This window comes from Phascolarctos cinereus, unplaced genomic scaffold (genome assembly GCF_003287225.1).
Source record: "Phascolarctos cinereus isolate Bilbo 61053 unplaced genomic scaffold, phaCin_HiC Scaffold_726;HRSCAF=1367, whole genome shotgun sequence".
Taxonomy (NCBI): domain Eukaryota; kingdom Metazoa; phylum Chordata; class Mammalia; order Diprotodontia; family Phascolarctidae; genus Phascolarctos; species Phascolarctos cinereus.
The window spans coordinates 175645162-175655552 of NW_027556098.1; positions in this window are offsets into that span (position 1 = coordinate 175645162).

Sequence of the window (10391 nt, forward strand, 5' to 3'; positions counted from 1 at the left end):
ATTTCTAAAATGCAAATTTATGTAAAGCAAGAACTATCTTATTGCCTTTATTATCCATTGGGCCTAGTTCTGCCTTCTAGAGTTATTCAATCCACAAGGTGACCTTTCGATTCCCAAAGATAGTTATCACATCTCCCCTAAGCCTTGTCTTTTCCAGGCTTAACGTCTCCAGTTTCTTCTTGGTAACTTGGTTTGAAGTCCCTTCATAAGTGGTCTTCCTATGGATGGGACAGTTTTGTTAACATCCTTCTTAAAGTGGCATAACTAGAATTGGACCCAGCACTAAAAAGAATGCTGATGACGATGGTGGTGGTGGTGGTGATGATAATGGTAACTGGCATTTTATAGCGCTTCAAGGCTTTCAGAGTTTTGCCCATGTTATTCCATCTGATCCTCATAATAACTCTGTGAGATGAGGGTATAGGTTAATTATTATCATTCCTGTTTTACAGACGAAGAAACTGAGAATGAGATTACCTGATTTGCTCATGGCTACAGAACCAGAAAATGTCTATGGTGATATTGAACACATCTCTTCTTGATTCCAAATACAGCTTTTTATCTTCTGAGCCAAACTGTTCAGGGTCAGCATAGAGAGTAGTAGAATGATCATCTCCTTCCCACTAGACATTGTGATCCTATTTCTGTCCTAAAGAATTGTAATGTCTCCAACTGGCTTTATAATAACAGGAACTTACTAAGCACCTACTATGTATGAAGGGGAGGCAGTTAGGTGGCTCAGTGGATAAAGCACTGGTTCTGGAGTCAGAAAGACCTGAATTCAAATCCAGCCTCAGATACTTACTAGCTATGTGACTCTGGGCAAGTCACTTAACCTCTGTTTTCCTTAATCCACTGGAGAAGGAAATGGCAGATCACTCCAATATCTTTGCCAAGAGAACTCCATGGACAGTATGGTTCATGGAGTCACAAATGGTCAGACATGACTGAATAACAACATGTATGAAGCACTATCCTTGGTGCTTTGGATTTAAAGACAAAAAAAAAGAAAAATAGAACTTATCCCCAAAGAACTTACATTCTACTTCAGGACACAACATATCAACAGCTAAGGAAGTGAAAGAGAGTTTGTAGAGAGAGAAAGCACTAACATCTAGAGAGATCAGCGAGGCATCCCCTACTAGGTGACACCAGAGCTGAGCCCTGAAGGAAGTTAAGAAGCCCAAGAGGGCAAGGATAGGAGGAAGTGCATTCTAGCCTAGGCAAAGACATAGTGGCCAGAGATGGAATCGTGAGGCCAGGCACAGCAAGCAGACCAGAGCATCTATCTACTAGGTGTATTTGGGTTTCCAGGGTCACTAACCCCAAACAGGCCCCAAAGCCCCACAGCTGTATGACCTCAGAAGGAGGCAAAAACAATTCATTCTGTAAGTGGAGCGGCTCCAAAACTGCTATTGCCTTTCTCCATACTCCTGATACTCCTGTGTGGATGGGGATAAGGGCTGGAGCCATCTCCCCAAAGGGGCCAGCGATGGTTCAGAGGTTTAGATGGTGAGAGGATTGGATGCCAGGTGGTAGAGGCATAGGTGATAGAGGTGATGTTTAGCTCAGGGAAGAGAAGATGGAAGAGGTTTCCTTTAAGTGTTATTAAGGGACTATTAAGAGAAATAGCCAATGACTTATTCTTCTTGTCCCCAGAGAGCGGAAGTCAGAGCAAATGAATGGGAATTGCAGCCAGCTTTTCCAATATAAGGGGAAAAAAATTTCTTTTTAAAATTTTTTTAAAATTTGCTTTTATTTTATTAATTTAGAGAATAAAACAAGCATTTCTATAACATAGTATGATTTAAAAAAAAGATGATTGCACATGAAACTGCAAATCTATTATGTACAACTTGCTATTCCTTTTAAATATATGATAAACTTATCATGTAAATTTCTTCTTTTTCTTTTATCTTCCTCCCCCCCCCACCATTAGAAGTTATCTGCATCCAGAGAAACAAATGATAAATAGATGTATAGAATAATTTTTTACAAACTTTCTAACAATTAGAGACACATAAAAATGAATACATTGTCTTAGGAGGTAGTGAGTTCCCCATTAATGAAAGTCTTTAAACAGAAGCTAGGTGATCACTTGTTATTCGTAGGGTTATGACCCAACATAGATTATACTTTTGGTCATATGGTTATGATTTTTGAGTTGGAAGAGACCGTCAAGTCCAACCCCATCCCTGAGGATTCTGAGGCTCAGAGAGGTTAAGTGATCTGCCCAGGATCACGCAGTTATTAAGTATCTGAGGGAAGATTCAAACCTAGGTCTTCTCAAGTCCAAGCCCAGCAGTCAATCCATATGCCATGATGCCTCTCATGAGGATTCATGCTTCAGGCACTGGATGGACACAGATGCCCTCTGAGGCCTTTTCTAATTCTGAGAGCCTGAATGTTTGTCCAGAGCTACATTAAAGTAACTTTAAGAGCCCTTGAAGAAGTCAAGTGATCTAGGTTCTGATTCTAGCACCCCTAATGATTTGCAATGTGGCCTTAATTAAACATGACACTTTAATCTCTCTGAGCTCCTGTTTTCTCAGTATTCCTCATGTTCCGGTTTGGTAGTACTGGCTGGAGTCTGGCCTTTGGAAACCCAAGGCCGCCCCCACACATGGTAAGTAACCAATAAGAACTGTGATGGAGGACACAAGAATACAGAGACTTCTCAAAGTAGAACCAATCCACTGTTTTTTCCCATATAACACATTACCAGGCTCACTTGCCCTCAGGAGTCTCTGGAAGCCGGCATAGAATCATGCCTCCTTCTACTTCCTCTAGTCTTATCTCCTGTATTGAGATCAAGAGGCCCAGATTCAGAAGCACCTAGACTGGTATATGCCTATGCAGGACAAGAAAGGGTACAATTCCATGGGTCCTTAACCCTTTTCTGTGTCATGGACCCCTCTGGCAGTCTGGGGAAGCCTATGGACCAGTTCTCAGTCAAGTGTTCTTAAATGCATAAAATAAAATACAAAGGGCTACAAAGGGAAACCAATTACATTGAAATATAGTTAGAAAAAAATATTTAGACAAAAAGGTCATAGGCCTCAGGTTTAGGATCTAAGGTTGTGTACGGAGACTCTAGAATAGTCAGGGTTGGAGTGAGATGACTAACTCAGATTTGGTCTGAGGGCTAAGAATTTGGTATCTATGGGAGTTATCATTGTTGTCATCATTACCACTATCATCATCACCACCACCACCCACCATCATCATCACCACCACCATCATCATCATCACCATAATTATCATCATCATCATCATCATCATCACCATCATCCAGCCATAGTAGCTAAAGAGTCAGCCTCAAAGTCTGAAAGACCTGAGTTCAAGTCCTGTCTCTGGCACATACTGGTTGTGAGACTCTAGGTAAGTTACTTAACCTCTCGGTGTTTTGGGTAACTCTCTGAGATTATAAATTGCATGAAGGTACTAATCTGCTTTAGTAGAGGGAGTTTCCTCGCCTGGAAGTCCCCACTGGGAATGAAATCGCAGATTCAATACCAAACCTGCTAGTATTATTATTAGTAATAGTAATAATAATGCTATTCATTTCATTCTCCCCTTTTTCCAATGATGCACGTATCAAAAAGGTCCTAGGACAAGTAACCACCCTTCTAGCATTCTTTTATGTTTAATCTTCTGCAGGCTATTATCACACAGGTGGGCAAAATGATTGCTTTCTGTAATTGAATAAAAGTGTTAGGATGTCAGCTCATTTTCTGTAAATTCACAGAAAGCATCTTCAGGAGCCTCCCTGCAGCAGACAAGATGACAGGGATGATATATATTCATCTTACCCTGTTCCCACATGCTTTTTTCCCACTAGGTTACTGCTGTTGTTAAGTCATTTTTCAGTCATATGTGACTCTTCATAAACCCATTTTGGGGTTTTCTTGGCAAAGATACTGGAGTGTTTGCCATTTCCTTCTTCAACTCATTTTACAGATGAGGAAACTGAGGCAACCAAGGTTAAGTGACTTGTCCAGGGTCACATAGCTAAGAAGAGTTTGAGGGTGGATTTGAACTCAGGAAGATGAGTCTTCCTGACTCCAGGCCCAGAGCTCTATCCACTGCACCACCTAGCTGCCCTTCTGTGAGGGAGGGCTGTAATTTGAAAAATGTGAGGGCCATGTAGTTTGGAAATTATGAATACTTGGTATGATGCCATCCACTAAAATCACTTACATTTTTGTAGATAAAAGTTATATCTGGAGGATTATGGACAACAGTTTTGGCAGTGATGATGGCCTGGCTCTCCTACAGTTTCTTGGTTGAGTTCTCAAGGTTATTTTGAGGCCTCTATTTGTAGTATAGGGATGTGTCATCTGTCAGTCTATAGGGGAAAAAGAGTGTGGTCCTGACATCTGATTCTCATCACTAGGTGATATCTTGCTAAGTATTCACTAGGTACTCAATTTTTGCAGTCAGAGTGATGTGTTTGTCGCATGCTATTTCCTTGTTATAACCTGCATTATTGTTATTGTTGTTGTTATGTTACTATGAGCTATGCAGCTCTTCACAATCCTAGCTACCAACACTCTTGAATTCATTTCAGCAAAACATTATTCCTTCTGCTTCTGACCCTGACCCCAATGCCTCTGGAAGCTCCTTCAGCACCCATGGCCTCCTCACCCTGGAATATCCTCTCACTCTTACTCTTATCCCTTTAAAAGTGGAATAGGAGCTGTGAGACCCTGGGCAAGTCACTTAACCCCAATTGCCTAAATTTTAAAAAAAATGGAATAGGAAATTAACAGCCAAAAAGAAGAGAGGGAGGAAATTCTAGGTATAGGAAATATCAAGGGCAGAGTCATGGAGACACTCAGAAAATACTGGGTGTGTTCAGGACAAAAGTGTTTCTGTGGAGGACTTGGAGACAAGTTATCAAGAGGTTCTTAGACCACTCTTGGTCCTGATGCCATGATCCCCAGCCCAGCCTTCCCCTTGACTCTCTCTGCTCTTACATCCTGGCTTGCCCCTCCTAAGAAACAACCCAATTCCAGGGTTCTGATCAATAACCTCCATTATCATAGCTCATTTTTCTGATTTTACTGCTTAGAAAGAATGCTGCTGTCTGGGACCTCCATTGCAACAATGCCAGAGCCTGGGCCAGGCCTTTGGAGGAACGTGGAATCCTTCTCACACACGATCACCCCCATTCTTCTCCTCGCTCTCAGGCATAGCAATCCTCCTCTAACCACGAGCCTTTGTTCTCTGCTCAAAGCAGAGTGGAATCATTGTCCTTCATGATTCCATGGAATAGAGACTGGGGATTATCATTTCCCTCCCTGCTATTCAGGCAAGGAATAGAGCAGACAAAATCAGTAACTTCCCCAGCAAGCCAGCCTATAGAAAAGCTGAGAATGGTAGTCAATAGTGCTTTGAAAGGCATGAAGCCCTACGTGAGTATAAGGCACTATTGTTACTGTTATTAGCTGTGCGACCCTTACCAAATCACTTAACCTTTCTGAGCCTCAATTTCCTTATCTGTGCAGTGCTCTCCCAATCTCACAGGATGGCTGTGAGGATTTAATTCTGTAGTACTACGTGTAAGGCATCACGCTAGGTGCTGGGGATTCACAGATGGAAAACCACACAGTCTCTGCCATGAAGGAGTTTATAGCCAACTTTCTTCAACATCTCCAGCTCCATTGACTTCTTCCCTGTTGACCACACAAATATACTTAAGTTTCCTCATCGTAAAGACTGTCTTCCCTCGGTCCAATTATCACGCTCTGGGCTATTCCATTTCTCTCCTCCTCTTCCCTGTGTGAGAAACCATCCTGGCCCCCACCACCTGAAAGCCAGGTGTGTTAGATTTCGCCTCTCCTCCAGGGTTCTCTGGTACCCATAAGGAGACTTGGGAAGTATCTATGCTCTCTGTCCATGGCTCCAACCTCCAGTGATGTTGTTCTTTCAATGGTAGTGGCGGCTTCTCCAGTTCCATTTAACCAACAGTTAAATTTGTGTTTACAAAGGAATGTTTTCTTCAAAAGCTATAATCATAAATAGACAAATTTACTCCCCCAACCAGTGGGAGGCAAAATCTCTCCCCCCCCATCCCCTTACACCATCCCAGTCTCTAAGGAGGGGAAGGAGATTAGGCTCATAGCTTAGTTTAGTTTGTATAGCTCATAGTACCAGCTCCAAGTCCAAAACCTTCCTCAGGTCCTAAGTACCTTGGCTTCTCAGGGCTTAGCTAGCTAACTGGCTACACAATCCTGCCTGCAATCCTAGGTCCAAGGTCATCACCAGGACTTGAACCTGCAGGTCCTGTTGTGATTGCCTCCTGCACCTGAAACTTAGGAGGACGAACAACACAGAACAGAAACAGACACACCTGAGCCCATCTCTGGGAGCCAGGGTGAAAGAGGGAGAGGAGGGGAAGGAAGTCCTTCCCCTCTTACCATTTCAGTTCATGGCACCTGTGCTGTGTGTGATCTTCACCCTCCGGATACAGCAGATAAAAGTGGCCAAAAGAGCCTCAGAAAGAGTGGAGGAAAAGAGGAGCGATCGGCTCAGTTTCAACAACTTAAAAAATTCAGTCAGACGATCTAAGGAAGCTACCCACAGTCATGTGGTAAGGGATGCAGAGGCCTCCATGGTAAGTAATCCGGACTCATCCAAAGGCCCCTCAAAGGCACCTCCACCTTAGGCAAATTGTGTATGCCCAGATGAGGCTGGGTTACATCTGATAAACTAATTACCTCTGCTTCCTCACTCTTCTTTACTCTTCTATGTCCTATAATCTGTAATAGCCCTATAATCTATAATTCATACTCTACCACTCTACTGAACTGATCTCTCCAAGTCACCAGTGACTTCTTAATTGCTAAATGCAATGGTCTTTTCTCAATTCTCATCCTCCTTGACTTTTCTGCAACACTTAATGCCGTCTCCTCCCTTGGCTTCTGTGACATTGTGCCCTCCTGGTTCTTTTCCCTCCCCCCTTTCTCATCAATCCTTCACTGTTCTCCTTTGTAAGCCCATCCATCTTTCTTCTCCTTCCTCCTAACCATGAGCATCCTTCACAGCTCTGTACTTGGTTATTTCCACTTCTCTTTGTAGACAATCTCCTCTTTGGTAAACTCGTCTGTGTCGATAGTTTCAATTGTCACTGTTACACACTGTTACACTCCCAAATTTATATCTCCACCCCACAAACATGTCCTTGGTGCTCTAGACTCAAAGTTCTACCTGTCTGCTGCATATCTGCCCCTTGATACCTTTCTGACACCTCAAACTTGAGATATCCAAAACAGAACTTAGCAGCTTCCGCACAAAACCTGCCCCGCCTCCCACTTCCATACTTCTGTTAATGGTGCTACCATTCTCCCAGTCCCCAAGGCTGGTAAACTGAGAGTCATTCTTGGCTCTCCCTCCCCTTTCATTTCCTGTATCCACTTGCTAAATCTTGCTGATTCTGTCTTCACAATAGGTCAGCCCCTTATTCCTTTTCACCTAGATTAGTAGAGTAGTTTCTTAAATGCCATTAATCTCTCCCTCCCCAGTCCACTCTTTGCACAAATGCCAAAATAATGTGCATCTACACAACCGTGGCACTCTCCTGCTCAAAAGCCTTCAATGGCTCCCCATCGCCAATAGGATAAAATGCAAAATGCTCATCCTGGCTTTTAAGACTCACCACAATCTAAGTCCAAACTAATTTTTTATCCCAATTTCAATTTTCTTCTGCTCTACATTGCATCAGCAATTGAATATAAGCAATTGAATGTAATGTCCCTGTAAGCAAGGACTGTGATGTTTTGGTCTCTGTATCCCCAGCCCACAGAACAGTGCCCTGCATAAAGAATAGGAACAAACCACTCGGCCACTCCTGGATCCCTCCCACAGTCTTTCTGTATATAAGGTCCATCTTGTCTCCATTAAGGTGCTCAGATTCTTAAAATGTAGCCCCGGCTCAGATTCTTAAGATCTGGCCGCTTGCGTTAGTGATACAAACACTTAGATTCGTTAAAAGTCTGCCCAATATGACGGATGTTCTAATAAACCTTGTCTTTGGCTGATTAAAAAAAATAGGAACAAGGACTGGGCCTCTAAGTTCATTGATAACAGGTAAATCCCAGGAGAGAAAACTCTTTCTGCCAGTGCAGGTTGGCACCTTCCATGCAGATACGGTTTTAGTTTTCTAGGGAGCATTGAGAGGTGTAAGTGACTTGCCCAGGGCCTCATAGCCAGTGTCTATCAGCAGCAGGACAGGTAGGTGCATAACAAACGTTTGTCAGAATTGTAGCTATCATTGTCGCGTGTCTCCCAGTTCTGGGGCTCCCAGGCTTTGTGCACAGCGGCCTATGTATGTCACGCTCAGTCTTGAGAGCACTGCAGTTGTTCCATAAATATTCAGCAGCTCCAAGAACAACAATAGGAAGACGCCGGTGTGGAGAAAACAATTGTCACCCAGGCCCTGCTTGGCTCTCTCAGACGCCCCAGAGGTTTCTTCCTCCACATTCACCGGCACGTAATCTCCGAGCTGAGTCCCCTTTGTTCCCTCTCCCTGAAACAGCCACCACTCACAGGGGAAGAAAACAATACGGTCCTTCCTTTAACGGGCCTTTGCTCGGCTCTTGCCTGGGCCCTCACTTGACTGGAGAGAGTCAAGATGAGATGCTTTTCCACACTAACACAAGGCTCATCAGGGAGTTCCGCTGTTTTCTCAGCAACCAATGGCTGCCTTGCTCTGCCACTTGCTTGCTCACTTTCCTGGCAGGGAGGGCACATGCCTGTTCTCCTCCAACAGCAGCCCAAAGCTTGGTGCCTGTCTTAAGGAACCTTTGTCACCAAGACTTAGAGATACTTCACTGGGACAGAAGCTGTTGAGCAGGACATAGGGGTGACTTTTCAAGGTCCCCCAAATAGTAAGTGTTGCAGTTGGGACGGAGCCCAAGTCCTCTGATCGCAAATCCAGGTCACCTTCTACTACACCAGCCAGCCTTACTTTACAGATAAAGAAAGCGAGGCCCTGAGAGCTGAAATATTTTGCCTGGGGTCACAGAGAGTCAGGTGGTGGCAGAACTGTCTTCAAGTACTTGAAGGGCTGTCACAGGGGAAGGATTAGCTTTGTTCTGCAGCCCCAGGGGATAGAAATAGGAGCCGTGGGTGGAAGGTGCAGAGAGGCAGATTTCGACTTGGGATAAGGAAAAACTGATTGACTTAGAGCTATTCCAAAGTGGAATGGGCTGCCTTGGGAGCTAGATTTACAGAACTTAAAGGTCTTCTAGGCCAAGTGCCTCATTTTATGGTGGTAGAAAGGACAGGGAACAGGAAATGAACGTTTATTTATTAAATACCTACTATTTGTCAGGCATTGTGCTAAGCTGCTTACAAATATTACATCATTTGATCCTCACAACAACTCTGTGAAGTAGGTTGCTATTATGATGTCCATTTTTTTCTACTTAATAGTATTTTATTTTTTCTAATTACATGTAAAGATAGTTTTCAACATTCACTTTTATAAGATTTTGAGTTCCAATTTTTTATCTCCCTCCCCTCTCCTTTCCCCAAGATGGCAAGCAATCTGATATAGGTTGCACATGTACAATCATATTAAACATATTTCTACATTAGTCATGTTGTGAAAGAAGAATCAGAACAAAAGGGGAAAACCATGAGAAAGAAAAAACAAACAAAAAAGAAAACAGCATGCTTCGATCTGCATTCAGACTCCATAGTTCTTTCTCTGGATGTGGATAGCATTTCCCATCATGAGTCTTTTGGAATTGTCTTAGATCACTGCATTGCTGAGAAGAGCTGTCTATCACAGTTAATCATCGCACAATGTTGCTGTTGCTCTATACCACGTTCTCCTGGTTCTGCTCACTTCACTCGGCATCAGTTCGTGTAAGTCTTTCCAGGTTTTTCTGAAATCTGCCTGCTCCTCATTTCTTGTGATGTCCATTTTACAGATGAGGAAACTGAGGCAGGCAGTGGTGAAATGACTTGCCCAGCGCCACACAGCTAGCAAGTATCCAATGCTGAATCTGAGCTCAGGTCTTCCTAACTCCAGGCCCAGTGCACTATCTACAATGCCACCTAGTAGTAGACATTGAAACTCAGAGAGGGAGGTAATAGGGTCCCCTTGGTTGAAGGTCCTGCCCTCAGGAAAAGGCGTGGTAAAGGAGAATCCATATTCAGGTACAGGTGATGCTTGATGGTCTCTGGCATCCCTCAAGGTTCTGAGGTTCTGGGATAACTTCCATACCACTAAGAAGGACTTTAATGGAGAAGTGAAGGTGGGGGAGAAGGTAATAATGAGTCCAGCAGCAAGAAACCCAGGCTAGCGCTCAGAGATGGTAATGAGAGACAGGTAGGCAAGAAAACCATAGCTGAGGTGCAGTTTGCATCTCAGGAAAGCC